The sequence below is a fragment of the Acomys russatus genome, chromosome X (genome assembly GCF_903995435.1).
Source record: "Acomys russatus chromosome X, mAcoRus1.1, whole genome shotgun sequence".
NCBI classification, from domain to species: Eukaryota; Metazoa; Chordata; class Mammalia; order Rodentia; family Muridae; genus Acomys; species Acomys russatus.
This window is the reverse complement of record NC_067169.1, coordinates 106,150,453-106,166,905: the sequence shown is the minus strand read 5'-3', so window position 1 is coordinate 106,166,905 and position 16,453 is coordinate 106,150,453. Positions and strand designations below refer to the sequence as shown.

General features: G+C 41.1%; 1 protein-coding gene and 1 long non-coding RNA gene across 2 annotated transcripts in view; one reads left to right on the top strand and one right to left on the bottom strand.

The window, feature by feature from the left end:
- Gpc3 (glypican 3) overlaps positions 1-16,453 on the top strand; it is a 352,553-nt gene that overhangs the window by 271,585 nt on the left and 64,515 nt on the right. The window lies entirely within an intron of this gene.
- LOC127185723 (uncharacterized) overlaps positions 2,689-16,453 on the bottom strand; it is a 76,625-nt gene continuing 62,860 nt past the window's right edge. Inside the window, exons 2-3 of the long non-coding RNA XR_007830214.1 lie at positions 11,302-11,413; positions 2,689-3,221 (exon numbers count right to left, since the gene is read on the bottom strand). This is a non-coding gene — a long non-coding RNA (uncharacterized LOC127185723). The remainder of the gene's footprint in view (positions 3,222-11,301; positions 11,414-16,453) is intronic.

Sequence of the window (16,453 nt, the reverse complement as noted above, 5' to 3'; positions counted from 1 at the left end):
GGTCTCAGAAGAATGTAGTATGTCATAACCTGCTCAAACCAGACCAATAGCTGCCACAGGTCCCACAGGACAAAGCTAAAAGAAAAACCTAGTACCTGCAAAGTTTTAGCCCTCATTGAACCTTAAGAAGTTCTCACAATGAAGTATTTAGATCCCCTGATGAGTGTGTTAACTATTACCCTTTAATCAATTTGTTACACGTTTTTTTTTTTTAGTCAATATCCCAATTCAAAGTGGCTCCTTGGATGTTGAGTGTTGAGTGTCATCCATTCACTGAAGCCCCAAAAACTACCGAAACTGTGAGAAAGATCGAGAGAGATTAGCTTGTTTTTCTTCAGCTGCCACTGTGGGAGCTTAGATCTGTTGGAGAGACTACTGTGTTTCGTGACAGCCTCACAAAGAGGAGTCGGGGAACCAGAGGGAAGCAGTGACTGTTTGCTTTCCCCATACCTTTTTAGAGCCAATTTCCTTATTTGAAAGCAAGTCCTGTGTTTTTCTAATTATAGCAGCTATTTGTCGTTTGCTCCCTTCCCCCTAAAACAGTGTACAGCACCTTGCCTGTTGTTTTATTCAAGCATACACAGACAGTGAGCCGACCTTACTTTTCACTGACACTCAGGCTGTTTCTTTTCTCCGCCCCAGCACACACTTGTGCCCTGCTAATCAAATTCAATGCTAAGAAGGCCAACAAAGCATCTAGGGTGGGTAGCACAGGGGCTTCTTTAAAGCCTCTCCATAAGGGTAGAGATTTGTTCATCCTCCTCAGCCTAAAACTGAGTACTCTTAAAATCCTACTCCCAAACAGCCAGGCGCGTAGTACGGTGGCCCATATTTGTTTGAATAAGTGAATGCTTCTGTCCCAGTTTTGATCCTCCTATTTCCCTGTTAGGACAGAATGCCTCTAAATGTCTAACACCTGCCGTGCCATCACATTCTGAAAGTCGATCATGTTATCTGCTTTTTGAAAGTACACAGACAGAAGGGAATCTTGCCCTGGGATGAGTCATATACTTAATCTCATCCATCTTTTAGTTAGATGATATGATTTTGGACTGATTGGAGCTAATGATACTTGGGTTTCTTTAAAATTAGAGTTGATGCAGTAAAAAAAAAAAAAACCAGAGTTATTGAGTCAAGGTGAATGTATTTTGCACATGGAGAAATAATAAATTTGGGGAAGAAAATGTATAGGGGTGTTCAGAGAAGAAGAAATCACATGGGAATCCTTTTGGCCATTAATAGTGAGGAACTGTTAGACTAGAGGTTTGCCTTTAAAGCTCATGTACAGATTCTAGATCTTTCAAAAGGCCATCTAGAAAGCCAGGTGTGGTAGCACACACTTGTAATCCCAGCACTTGGGAGATAGAAACAGGAAGACCAGGAGTTCAAGGGCATTCTCCGTTACACAAGGAGTTCGAGGCCAGCCTTAGTCTGCACACAGACTGTGCCTCTGGGAGCAGCAACAAGAACAAAGCCATCTAGAACAGTCCTTTGCTTCCTTTCTTAAGAACTACTCTAGACTAGTGCCATGCCCTCCCTGTGAGATCCTTATGCTGCTTGTTCAGAATCTCCTTAACTTGGTAGGAACTGGGAAACCCACAAAGTCTTCTCTCCCTTTTCTGACTCTCACTCGGAGAGTGCATGTTGCTTCTTATTTTTGTCAGAGGCATCAAGCCATGTCCTACCGCCTCCTTCTCTCGCCTATTCTATCACTTTCAAATTTGATACCAGACAACCTACTTTGCCTGTCAAAGCCTGAGTAGTAGGCACTTTCATTTTCTTGGCTCCTTTTCACTCCAAGCTTAGCTTGTCGAGGCTTGAACAGCTGAGATGAGGCAGAAATTCATGCACCCATTTGATTGCTAAGACTCTGGGCTTCCTGGGTCCTGAAGTCCTGTGTAGGAAGATAGAAATTGAAAAGCATTTTTATTTGCAAATGAATAAAATCTTGGGTACGCCTTCCCTTGTTGCACAGATTTATCATACTTGTCTGTAGGGTAGAGTGTCCATGAAGAAGAATAGTTTTCCTCTCATTATTCCTGCAACCTAGGGCCTACTTTGTCCTATTCACATAAAAGTATCACTTCTCTGACTATGTCACTAACGCTATATTCTATATATACTCTATTCTCTGTAGTCAGTCACCAAATACATTGTTTTTCTTTGTAAAATTGTCTTTCCGAGATACTTTTATGTCTCTGTACCATTAATGGCCATGCAAGCCTGCCTTTTCTCACACACACACACACACACACACACATACACACACACACACACACACACACACACACACACACACAAAAATCCCTAAATCAGTCCCTATCTTTGGCTTCTAGGAACCTATAGTCTTTTTTTCTTCCCCTTCCCCCCGCCCCTCCACTTTGTTTACTTACTGCACGATACACGCCAACCTGATTTCTATTCCTAGTTTGCTTTATATATTTTCTTTTGCTGATGCCAAAACAATTTTTTGTGTCGTTTCTTTCTCCGGTACAAACAGACTTAGAAGCATTATATTTCCTTGCTTCCTGCCTTCTCTAGCTGACAGGCTGGGCTTTCCCACAGCTCCTCAGTTTTTTAATTTATTTTTTGTTGGTTTTAATTGTTTAATTTTTAATTTTGGCCTCCCATCTTCCCACTCCCATCTTCTATATAAGAATTTCTCATGCAGATTAAAATGTTGTTATTTTGAGACAGGGTATTCTGGCTAGCCTGAAACTCTTTTTATAGACCTGGCTAGCCTCAGACTCAGAGATCCACCTGCCTCGGCTTCCTGAATGCTGGAATTAGAGACATGCATCAGCATGCCTAGGCTAAGTTAAAGTTTTTGTGTGGGTGTGTTTAATGACTCTATGTTTAATAGAAAATAATATATGAAATAACACAAATTACCTAGAAAAAAGCAGCTGTCAAAATCAAATAATATGTATTATGTTCCTGCTGTAAGTTGGTTTATGCTTTATAACCTTTAAGAACGCATACCTTGCTTGTTGAATGCTTCATTTTCAATAAAAGAATCCATAATCTATAAATGCTTTTGGCTAGCAATGATGAACAGCAGCACTTTTAATTTTTTTTCCCAAAGCAAAAGCACCAGAAGTTTGGAAAGGAATTGCAAGTTGTGTTATATTGCAACTGATCTCTTTCTTCCTGAGAAAGTTGGTGTCTCGCCAGAGTGTTCAATTCAGACCCACACACTCTGGGTGTATTTATAGAGGGCCCTATGAGGAAGAAGAGAACATGATCAGCTTTGCTCTCCAGCACAGCAGACAATGACAAATAATCACCAGGTGAATGTTATGCAGCACAGAACGGGGGGGGGGGGGGGGGGGGGGGGAGGCAAATACCCATCTAAGTTTGTGACAGCCAGACATGTATTGGATTGAAAGCCCCTCCCAACACTCCTTCATTGCTGGTGGGAATGCAAACTAGTACAGCCACTTTGGAAATCTATCTGGTGCTATCTCAGAAAAATGGGAATAGGGCTTCCTCAAGACCCAGCTATCCCACTCCTTGGAATATACCCAGAAGATGCTCCAGCACACAACAAGAAAATTTGCTCAACCATGTTCATAGCAGCCTTATTCGTAATAGCCAGAACATGGAAACAGCCTAAGTGTCCCTCAGTACAAGAGTGGATAAAGAAAATGTGGTACATATACACTATGGAATACTACTCAGCTATTAAAAACAAGGAATTCCCGAAATTTGTGGATAAATGGATTGAGCTAGAAATGATCATAATGAGTGAGTTAACCCAGAAGCAGAAAGAATCAAATGGTATATACTCACTTATATCTGCATACTAGCCCAAGGGGCATGTCCCACGAAAGCCTTCACTTACCAGGAAACTGGGACAGAGGGGAAGGCATCCTATTGGGACTCTAAATGAGAGACGCATGGGAGAACAACAAAATAAAAGGATCCAGAGGGTCCTAGAAATCTACAAGTAGAACAATATGATAGGCAGATTTGGGCCCAGGGGTCCCGCTCAAACTAAGGCACCAGCCAAAGACAATACAGGAGGTAAACTTTAAACCCCTTCCCAGATCTAGCCAATGGTCAGAATATTCTCCACAGTTGAGTGGAGAGTGTGATACGACTTTCTCACGTACTCTGGTGCCTCACATTTGACCATGTCCCCTGGAGGGGGAGACCTGGTGGCACTCAGAGGAAGGACAGCAAGTAGCCAAGAAGAGACTTGGTACCCTATGAGAATATACAGGGGGACGTAATCCCCCTCAGGAACAGTCATAGGGGAGGGGAATAATGGGAAAATGGCGGGGGGAGGAATGGGAGGATACAAGGGATGGGATAAACATTGAGATGTAACAAGAATAAATTAATAAAAAAAAAAGATTAAAAAAAAAAGAAAGCCCCTCTCCACACCAACCCAACTTGAAACAGCAGCAGAATTGAATCTAGGAACCCCAGAAGTACTGTCTTGGATGCAACTGGACAGCCTTCTTTGAAGTGGGGACATCTAGGTGATTGTAGCCACATTAAAGCTGCTATTTAATTCTAATTGTTATGGAAATTGTAGTGGAGATTGTTACATAGCTCAATCTGGGTATAAACTAACAGCAATTCCCTTGTCTATGCCTCTCTAGTCCTAGAATTTTGGGCATGTACTACCATGCCTAGCTGCTTATGAAATCTTAACTATATATAGATATTAATAAAAATATGCACCACTCTGGTTAAATGTTTATTTCCAATACTACATTTACTTCTATCCTATGATCTATCATTAACATATTACTGTTCTCTTTTATAGATGAGAAAATTAATATTCAGATTGTAAATGATTCAAAACTTAAATTTAGGCTTGAGTCCCTATCTTTCTACTCTGAATTCCATGATTTTTTTCCTTTACTTTGCCCAGGAATACAAGGTAAGAAGAACCATGAGAATTATGCTGTTGCCTGAGGAGTCAGTTGAAGCAGCCTGCAACTAGCAGCTCCATTTCCAACAAAGGGGGAAAAGGGAAGAAAAAAGACTATAGATTCCTAGAAGCCAGAGGTAGACTTTCCCTAAGAAAGTCTATTATGATCCACAAAGATCTATAAGGATATATCACTGGCATTGTTGGTGATTAGTTAAGAAAAGAAAGAAAAAAAAAAGGAAGATAGAAAGAAGATAGAAAGTAAGAAAGAAAAGAACTGAAAGTAATTCAACAGTCCATCAAATGAATATTCATTATGTGAGCTATACTGCTCCTATACAATAGAGTAATATGCAGCCATCACATGTTTTCAAAGCATTATTGTCCTTAGAAAGATACCCATTACGTATATCGCTAAGAATAAAGGGGGATGATAGCCAGGTGATACTCATTTATAATATTGGAATTTGGGAAACTGAGCAGGGGGGATCAGGAATTCAGGGCCAGGTATGCTACATGGGTGAATATGTCTGTAAGAATGTGTGTCAAAATACTAGCAGTGTCCTCTACACGTATGTAGCAGATATGCACTGCGGTAAATATGTATATCCCCTAACAATGGGAGTAGGGGCTGTCTCTAACTCTGTCGCCTGCCACTGGATCCCTTTCCCCTAGCTAGGCTCCCTTGTCAGACCCCAGTGGGAGAGGATACACTTACTCCTGCTGCTACTTGATGGGCCAGGGTTGGTTGGTACCCTTTGGGGGCCTCCCCTTCTCTGAGAAGGAGAGGGGAGAGTGGGGGTAAGGGACAAGAGGATGGGACTGTAAGGAGAGGAGGTAGGGGTCTGGTATCAGGCTGTGAAGTCGTTGAATATATAGTGAGAAAAAAGAACAAAAGAAAAAATCTGAGCAGTGTTATGATAATTTCCATTTTAACTTCTATGCCTCTTAGTGCGGTGCCCAAACGCTTACAAAAAATATTTTAAAGTATAAAAATCTATAAATCTATTTCCACTTAAAACAAACAAAAGATTCAAAATAGATATATGACCCAAACTGCCTTGGATCACCAGATATTGTGGCACACAACCTTGTGAGGCAGAGGCAGGTGGATCTCTGAGTTCAAAAACAACCAAAATCAATCAAACAAACAAACAAACAGAAAACCTACCTGAAACCAAACTAAAGCACTCTCAACTCTCTCATGAAACAACTAAGTTGCTTCTACCTCTGTTGGTTGTCTCCAAAATTATCTTGCATTTGGATGGAAGCGGTAGGAGGCTCACCTGGCCAGGTGACCTGCAAAAGAGCACATAATGTTCTAGAATTGTAGCCTGAAAGCCCAGGTATTATGACCTCTGATGATGAAAACATGAAAATTCTTTAAATGATCCCAGGGTCTGCCCTTTTCATGTTGACTACTCTGGACTTGCTTCTTACAGACACATTCACAGCCAACGGTGACTCTAAGTGTCTTGATTTTCCCAGAGTACTATCCGTCATAAATTAGTCCACACATTTTTAAATCTATTTCTATTTTTTTCCTGAACCACTCATTAAGGAAATTAATTCCGTATGTTTAGTATTTTATTTGAAAAGTAGGACTTCCCTTCCTTTGACCTAAAATTGTCTCTTTTGCATTAAAATGTATAACCTTTAGAACCTATATTGGTGGGTTTTATACATCACCATTGTATGTACTTCTGTGGGAGGAAGGGTATTGAAATCAAGGTCTTGCTCTTGCTAGACAAACACTGTACTATGAAGCTATAGTGCCAATTCTTTCCAAAGTTTTATTTTGAGGCAGGCCATCTCTCAGTTACCCGAGGTGGCCTCAGAGTCACTGTGTATGTAGCCCAGGCAAGCCTTGAACTTCCTACCTTCCTGTAGCTAGGATGACAGGCATGAGAAGCAGTTTAGTGTTATTTTGTTTTTCTGCCAAAGGTAGTTAGACCAGCAAAGAGTTGTTTTTCCTGAACTCCCCACTTTTCCTCTATGTTAGTTAGCAAATGTCACATTGTGAAGTCATGCTCCCACCAATGGGATGAGACACAGAAGCCACTGATGGCAGGAATAAGACAGGAGTCCAACTTGACCAAATGTGCTTGCTAGCCTGGTTTGGGTTCTGGTGTACCCTTTGCATAAAAAAAAAAAAAATGCTTTGCTAAGTTACTTTCTCTTTGTTTCTGTGTTCCTTTGTGGCATACCAAGACCGGTCTTTGTTTCCAACAAAAGCATGCACCACCATGCCCAGCTCGTAGCTCTCCTTCCTATATTCCCCACCAACACTCAACTTTTCAGACCCAATAGGTTAATAGTCTGTCCTTCCATGGGTTGCCTTGTTTTATATCCTTCATTCTTTTATTGCCCCTTGTCCATTGTCCTATTGCAGTGTTGTCCTGTGATTGTTCACACAGCAATATATACCCATGAATATTCTGGGCTTAAGGTATAGTAGCATGTATGCACAGCTCTCAGGTCAGTACAGCAGCTTGAAAGCAACAAAACTACTGTTGTCACTACTAGGTGCAGGCATTCAGAAGTTCAGCGTCCGACACCTGTGCTTGTTTAACCTTCCTTTTCTTATGGATACACAGATGCTCTCTACCTTGTGTTGTCCACTGCGCTAGTGTTCAAACTAAGGATGCAAAGGAAGTGTGATTTGGGAGAAAATACTCAAATCAATGAAATAAATGCTTTCATAATATATTGTGCAAGCTCTAGGGAATAAGACAGTGCTAATCTCTCAAAGGCTAAAGATAAGGCTATCTGACAGCTTTGCGACGTCAGGGACTTTACTCATTCTTTTACACACATGTAAAACCTTCAGATGGTCTTGAGAAAATAACCTTTATTTTTTTTTTGAAAAAAGAAATGGCTTTGAAGTTTGAAAATCAAAGCAAATGAAAGCAAGGCAGCTGTTTCTCAGTGTAGAAAGGACCGTTTCTAAACTGTGAGAAAGTTAATAAGGATTTCAAAGGCAATGATAGCTTAGATTCTAACGGGCACAGCACAGGGAACTCAAGGTTGGAGACAAGCCGTTTACGGCAACCAGCATATGAACACTGTTTCTCACTATTGCTGGACCTCTCTCTATCCCCTCTTTGTTTTAGCCTTCTCGGTTTCTCTCTTTGTCACACACACTCCCTTTCTTTGCAACACATCATTCCTATATGTGGGATGGCATAGAACTAGAGTATTATTATTATTATTATTATTATTATTATTATTATTATTATTAATTCCCTCTGTCTTTTGGATGGTGTTCTCCTTTCCCTGTTCTTTTTTTCCACCTTAAAATAAGTGGCACTTTTTTTTTCTTCCACAAAACAAACAAACTAAACTGAGTCCAGCAGCGTTTTCTTGTGTGTGGCCCCAATTGATTTTTTTCCCCTGTGGGTCAGTGGCCCTTGAAAGAAAAAAAGGTCCCCACCCTTGTACTAAGGGGTCTTGCCAATTTAATTCTTCTTCAGAAAGGGAGATGAATAACAGTATGGACAATTAGTTACTGTGGGTGGGAGAAGGAATTTGGCTGGAGGCAATTTTCTTTGGAAAGAGATAGGCCAGCACAAGAGGTTGAAATAGCTGTACTTGTGAAAAATAGAGGGTATGAAATAACTTGGTGGAAAGTTCAGCTGAGAACGGGAACATCTGGGGCTTATTCATTTTTTTTTTTAACTTAAGAAGTTTTTGAAGCTTTTTTATTAGCTGACTTGACCTCAGATTGAGGAGGAGATTTTTCAAATGTTAAACAGTTTTTTTTCTTTTGCATTCCTAAAGTCATATTGTGTTCAGCTTGTTAATATCTGCACAGGGGGCCTTCAGCAGCCGCTGCCAGAGCAGCATGCTTTGGGGACATAGTTCCAGATCGCTGGTATTTCCCTTTCTTGTTGAGGATTTGCATGTGTCCCTTTCATCCATGCATATAGCAGATTCTTCCACAAATAATTGTATTTGACATCACAGTTGTTAGAGAAAACGCAGAGAGGGTGTGTGTGTGTGTGTGAAAATCTCCCATTTCCCCTACATAAGACAGCTGGAGGGAAGCAGATTAGACAGGGAAATACATAAACATACCTGGAATGTAGCCGCAGGTAACTTTGTCTGTGGTAGTCATGATAATAACTTGCATGTTGGAATATCTATGGCAGATATGCCAAGATGTGTAGGACTTAGAAAAATGCAGACACACACACACACACACACACCACAAATCAACACTTTGTATCCTGTGGATTTAAGGTGTCTGGCAGGAGAAACATTGTCTTAGTGTTGCAAGGTACTTTCGCCTGTTTTTCTGGAAAAGGATTTCAGGCCATTCTTTTGGTGTTTCTAACGGTAGCCACAAGGGCATCTGGCAGGGAAACACCAAATCTGGTTTGTGGTAGACTGGCTGGGATAGTAGGAGGTTGTCTGATTGCATCGTGGTAGAAATTCCTATTGCTGGAACCCTCGGAAAGGCAGGCACTGTGATCATGTTGAGAAGGAGGGCACTTTCAGTGTCTACTAAAACTATGAGCAGAAATAACTTTCTGTGTTAGAAATTAACTGGTTCTGCCTAAACAGAAGCCCTCATTCTTAATGATCAGGAAAAATGTTCTGTGGCTCAAGTTCTTGGAGGTAAGTCAATGATTTGGATTTCACTTTCCTGCTAACTGCTCCACCTACAAAGGTTTCGTGCAACCGAAAGAATTCAAGCCAATCTCCAAAAAGCTGACATTTAAAAATGTTTGGAGTTATTCCGGCACAGATGTTGTGTGTCCTGTATTGAGTCTGTGGTCTGTGCCAGGCTCCTTGATTAACAGCTAGAACACATACAAACAGTTCGATAAATCAACGCATACTACTTGAGTGCTGCCTAGAAATGTTTCTTGTTTGTTCGGCTGGTGAGTGCCAGCTACTCTGTTAGGCTCTGGGAACACGGAGAGGCACAAAGATGAGCCAAACACCATTTTGCCTTCAAAAGCCCTTTGGCTTCATAGGGGCGACAGACGGATGCAAACAATCACAATACTAGGCAGAGGGTCACTGAGATTTGAAGACAAGTCCAAAGAAAGTGTTGTGAGAATAGAGGTGAAACAATTAGATTCAGCTGCAGGAATCAGGAAAGAATTTGTGGAGGAGATGCTATTTGAGATGATTCCTTGAGAAAAAATAGCATGTCAACAGAGACAGTCGCACAAAGCTAAGAGAACAGCCTGGACAAAGTGCGCATGCGCATGTGAGAAATGGTGTGGACTACTTAGACAGCATTGAATGAGGGAAAGTATGTGGGGATGCTATGGGAAGTGAGGCTGGAAGAGTAAGGGCAAGCACACCAGACATCATCAGACCTTTGAGGTAAGAGCCCAAGAGTCAAGTCCAGATATAGAAGCTTTATTATTTAAAAGTCTGAAGAGCAATTCAGCCAGGGTGCTTGTAGCATTAGACACAACCTCTGTTCTTTGGAGTTGCACAACTCAATTAGGGGTAAGGCACTCATATACTTTAGAAAACAGAATGACCTAAGTAGTCTATAGCATTACACATGAGTACCAGCCAAGGGGTGGGTGTGAGAGAACACAAGATACACATTGGTGAGTCACTTTTCAGGCCAGCTTGGAACCTTGGCACCCCCTCTCCTTCAAATATTACAGCCTTCCTAAACAAAACCTGCTACAAACCAGAACCATACTTCATGTGTCGATACCAAATAAATGCCTGGGAGATAGGTGATAGAGCAGAAAGGACTGACAGACAGTTCATTTTTCATCTGAGAAAATAAGAAAACTAACTGATCATAAATAATTGGTTTGTTGCTGTTTTGTTGTGAATACAGGACCCCTTTGTACTTTGAAAGCAATACCAAGTGATACAGAATGGAATAAGGCAGGCTGCCTTCCTTCTTTGTTTTTATTGTTTTGTTTGTTTGTTTGTTTGTTTGTTGAGACAATCTTTCTCTGTATAGCCCTGGCTGTCTTAGAACTTACTCTGTAGATCAGGCTGGCCTAGAACTCAGCCTGCCCCTGCCCCTGCCCCTGCCCTCTGTCTCTGCCTCTACCTCTGCCTCTGCCCTTACTCTGCATGCACCACCACTACCCAGCTCCTTCTTTGCCTGTGTAAGGTATGAGTTTTTCTTAGCAGCACGTGGGGTTTAGGGAGACACAAGCTTCCTCGTCATGTATGAGCACACAAAGGTAGTTGACACTTTCTGCTGCTTAGAAAAGAGATTCAATTTAGGTGTTTAGTGGTGGCTCATTTTGAATACCAGGTGGTTACAAGTCATTATTTTTGCCTCTAAGAATTTCATAGAGGTAAATGATAATCCCTGGGTGGGTCAATGTTCCCCAAATGGAGTTCCTTTTTGAATAACATTATGCAAATCCCATGGGTGGTTCTGGAAAGGAATTGGGGGGGAGGGGGAGACTAGAAGTTACCTTATAGTTCTCCCTTTGAATTTGGTTGACGAAGGCATCTGTTGCTTTTTAAAGCATCCTGCTTCCCAGTTCATTTCCATCACCCTGTAACACAAGGACCAGTGCACCTGCCCTGTATTGGAAAGGAAATAAGTGTCAAAGCGAGAACAGCATAAGAACAATTGGCTCATTCCATGTCTCTGTGGGACTGGAAAATAATCACTCTTCCCACTGTGTTAAGGGGAAGGGCAAGACAACCTCACTGGAAACAAGTGTTAAATTGTGGCTTGTGTGCATATCCACTCCAGATACCATTCGTTTAAATCATCCTCAACTTAATGGCAAGCCCTTATACAGAAATACCTTAGCCAGAAAGCCTGCTTTTTGAACAGCAGGGAGATCTACTAGTGACGCCACATGCTGCACCCTCCCCTACAGCAAAACTGGATCCATACCACAGCACATGGTCAGAGCCCTAGAGGATTCCATTCCTAGTAAGATGTGACGCCAAGATTGCAATGCCTTTGGGGCATTAACGGTCCTGTAACACTTCTTAAAAGAGTGTTTGCTCTGACCTTCTTGGCCAAAGTTCACATCTGGTAATTGCATCTGTTGACACTGGCTTCCCTTGTCCTCTCAGCTGCATACAACATTGCCTGTCTTGCATCCTGTCTTAACTGTTATATAGTCTTGCTATGTGCTGTGAAACAGCAATCACGTTGCACCTAGCAGGAATGCATATGGAAAGCCTTTGGGAGTAGCAAGCTACAGAAATGTTGAACTGATAGCATTTTTTTTTTCTTTTGTAAGCCAGGAATTAGAAATGTATGAAACAGATTCAAACTGTTAAGAATAATTGGTAAATGTGTACAGTTGAGTAAACAGTCATCATATGCAAGGCCAGGTATGCCAAAACATCAACAAGGCCCATTACAGATAGGGAAATGAAAACAGAAATTTTTTTGTTAGTAATAATTCTGAAAGGTGGCTTGCAATTTCAGAATAACATGTAAGGACTTCTAGCATCTGCTGGAAGGGAGATAGCTACTCTTTATGTGGGTCTTTGTAGCTTCCAAACATACAAACAAATGCATTTCATCGTCCCAACCCTGTGAAATGTAGGCATAACTGTTAGCTTAATGTCATGCTGTAGGAAACTAGAGTGAGTTCAGTTCCTGGATCTGCCCAAGGTCTCACTCTAGCAAGTGTGAGAAACAAAGAGCTTTGGCATCAGGTCAGTTGACTCCAGTTGCTTTCCTCTAGCACACACTGAAACTGGGGAGTGGTGTGTCAGTTGTGATTTGATGAATGACATGACGGTGTGTACATTAAACACTGAGTAGCTAGAATTATTGGGGATTCTGGAAAACCTAGAGGCCTCTCTTTCTTAACAGGTGAAGGTTAAGGACCGAAATTATAAAATGGTAGCTATTTTTAAAACTTAAAAATCTTGGGGCTGGAGAGATGGCTCAGAGGTTAAGAGCACTGACTATTCTGCTGTTCTTCCAAAGGTCCTGAGTTCAATTCCCAGAAGCCACATGGTGGCTCACAACCATCTATAATGTGATCTAATGCCCTCTTCTGGCCTGCGAGCTATGTATATATAATAAATAAAATCTTTAAAAAAAAAAACTTAAAAATCTTTTTTTTAATTAATTTATTCTTGTTACATCTCAATGTTTATCCCATCCCTTGTATCCTCCCATTCCTCCCCCCCCCCATTTTCCCATTATTCCCCTCCCCTATGACTGTTCCTGAGGGGGATTACGTCCCCCTATATATTCTCATAGGGTATCAAGTCTCTTCTTGGCTACTTGCTGTCCTTCCTCTGAGTGCCACCAGGTCTCCCCCTCCAGGGGACATGGTCAAATGTGAGGCACCAGAGTACGTGAGAAAGTCGTATCACACTCTCCACTCAACTGTGGAGAATATTCTGACCATTGGCTAGATCTGGGAAGGGGTTTAAAGTTTACCTCCTGTATTGTCTTTGGCTGGTGCCTTAGTTTGAGCGGGACCCCTGGGCCCAAATCTGCCTATCATATTGTTCTACTTGTAGATTTCTAGGACCCTCTGGATCCTTTTATTTTGTTGTTCTCCCATGCGTCTCTCATTTAGAGTCCCAATAGGATGCCTTCCCCTCTGTCCCAGTTTCCTGGTAAGTGAAGGCTTTTGTGGGACATGCCCCTTGGGCTAGTATGCAGATATAAGTGAGTATATACCATTTGATTCTTTCTGCTTCTGGGTTAACTCACTCATTATGATCATTTCTAGCTCAATCCATTTATCCACAAATTTCGGGAATTCCTTGTTTTTAATAGCTGAGTAGTATTCCATAGTGTATATGTACCACAGTTTCTTTATCCACTCTTGTACTGAGGGACACTTAGGCTGTTTCCATGTTCTGGCTATTATGAATAAGGCTGCTATGAACATGGTTGAGCAAATTTTCTTGTGTGCTGGAGCATCTTCTGGGTATATACCAAGGAGTGGAATAGCTGGGTCTTGAGGAAGCCCTATTCCCATTTTTCTGAGATAGCACCAGATAGATTTCCAAAGTGGCTATACTAGTTTGCATTCCCACCAGCAATGAAGGAGTGTTCCTCTCTCCCCACATCCTCGCCAGCATGTGGTGTCGCTTGAGTTTTTGATCTTAGCCATTCTGATGGGTGTAAGATGGAATCTCAGAGTTGTTTTGATTTGCATTTCCCTGATGACTAAGGAGGTTGAGCATTTCTTTAAGTGTTTCTCAGCCATTTGATACTCCTCTGTTGAGAATTCTCTGTTTAGTTGCAAGCCCCATTTCTCAATTGGGTTATTCGGTTTGGTGGTGTTTAATTTCTTGAGTTCTTTATATATTTTGGATATTAGACCTTTGTCAGATGTAGGGTTGGTGAAGATTTTTTCCCAGTCTGTAGGCTGTCGCTTTGTTCTCTTGACAGTGTCTCCTGCCTTACAGAAGCTTCTCAGCCTCATGAGGTCCCATTTATTAATGGTTGACATTAAGGCCTGGGCCGTTGGTGTTCTGTTCAGGAAGTTGTCTCCTGTGCCAATATGTTCCAGGCTCTTTCCCACTTTTTCTTCTAAGTGGCTTAGTGTCTCTGGTTTTATGTTGAGGTCTTTAATCTTTAAAATACACATCTTCTTACTTGTCATATGACAGTGTTCTCTAGATATTTTAGGTTATCTACCTTTGACTTTATCCCAGACACCTACAGGCACCATAGCTCAAACAAGTGCTCTATCATCATCTCTCTCTCTCTCTCTCTCTCTCTCTCTCTCTCTCTCTCTCTCTCTCTCTCTCTCTCTCTCCCTCTCTCTCTCTCTCTTCTCTTTCTTCTCTCTCTCTCTCTCTCTCTCTCTCTCTCTCTCTCTCTCTCTCTCTCTCTCTCTCTCTCTCTGTGTGTGTGTGTGTGTGTGTACACCATGGCATTCCTATGGAGGTCAGAGGAGAACTTGGGGAAATCAGTTGTCTCCTTCCACCATGTGGGTCCCAGGGATAAAACTCGGATTGTCAAGTTGATGAAGAGAAGCTTTGCCTGCTGAGCCATCCCTCTGGCCCAGATTCATTGTTCTTAAATATTGTCTATGCAATCCGTGCGGTGGAATTAGGCACGAAAGGGAAATAGATGAAAAATGCGAGCAGAGGAAAAAATAGAACATGTAAGCATGTTTTCTTGAGGACAAGGGAAAATAACACAAATATTAGGAAATGGGAGAGAGGTGGAAAGGAGATTTCAAAGGGGTAGTAATTGAATTTTATTTAAAAGTGTCAAGTTGAGTGCCAAGTAGCTAATGTGTCTTCAGGCTAGTGGGATAATTACAGGTGGTTGAGTGTTGGAGCGGGAAAGAAGGCATCACTAGCTGAAAGAGAGCTAGTTTCCTATTGATTTGGACTCCAGGGCAGGTACTTTAATCCAGGCTTGAGCTCTTCACTTGTCTCATTGAGTAGCATAAGCTCACCCTTTTGGCAAAAATATTTTAATTACTTGATTGAAGAATAACTTACATTTTATAAATTCACCCATTATAAATGTACAATCTAAAGAGTTTGACTAAATGCTACACAGTTGGGCAATTATTAACCCAGTCCGTTTTCAAATATTTCTACTACTCTAACAAATTCGCCCTGACTATTTTCAGACATTCTTTATTTTCACCTCACTCTAGGGCAGCCACTAATCTACCTCTGTCCCTGAACATTTGCCTCTTCTGAGCATTTCATATAAATGAACTTACAAAAATGTGGTGTGTGTGTGTGTGTGTGTGTGTGTGTGTGTGTGTGTGTGTGTGTTTGGCATCTTCCATCTAGCATGTTTGAAAAATGACCTGTATTGTAACATGTATCTGTCCTTTTAAAAAATATACTAAATAGTATATTTTGTTTGTTCAGTCACCAATTGATGGACATTGGATTATTTCCCAGTTTGGACTTATGTGAATTATCCTGCTAAGAACATTCACATACAAGCCTTTGTGTAGACAGATGTTTTTAATTCTTAGGGGTAGATTCTTTAGGAGTGTAGTGACAGGGACATATGATAAATAGACAATTAATTTCTTGAGTATTTCTCAAGTATTTTCCAAAGTGTTTGTACCATCTTGCTTTCCCTCCAGCAATGTATGAAGTTCTAATTTGTCCATATGCTTATTGGTATCAGTGTGATTTGAATTCCCATATCCTGGTGAGTGATTCTGTTAAGAATTTCTTCATATACAGTTGGCCACTTGTATGTGTATTCTTGGATGGGGTGCCCATTCAAATGGTTCTTTATGGCTATCTTAGAGTTTAAATAGGAGAGAGAAATGAAATAATGTGAGTGTACCAGGAGATAGTTTGCCCTCGTTTCTGTGAATTACCCATCAGCTTTTGGCTCTTGTGTGTGTTTGAGGGAGTGCTGGTTTGCTTCTTATATATTTATTTAACTTTGTTTTGTCTTGAACTATAGCACTGTAACATTACCCAGTGTCTTTGGGGAAAATGATAATCACTTAGGTGGGGTTGGACTGACTACACTGCTTAGGGTAAGCTAGGACAAAGTGCTTTTGTATGTTATCTCACAGAATCTTCTGAGGTGTTTCATGACGTACATACTCCATTCTCTATTTTTTAAACATGACGCTATGATTGGAAAATGTACACAAAGGGAATCAAGTGATAAAACATTAATCCCAA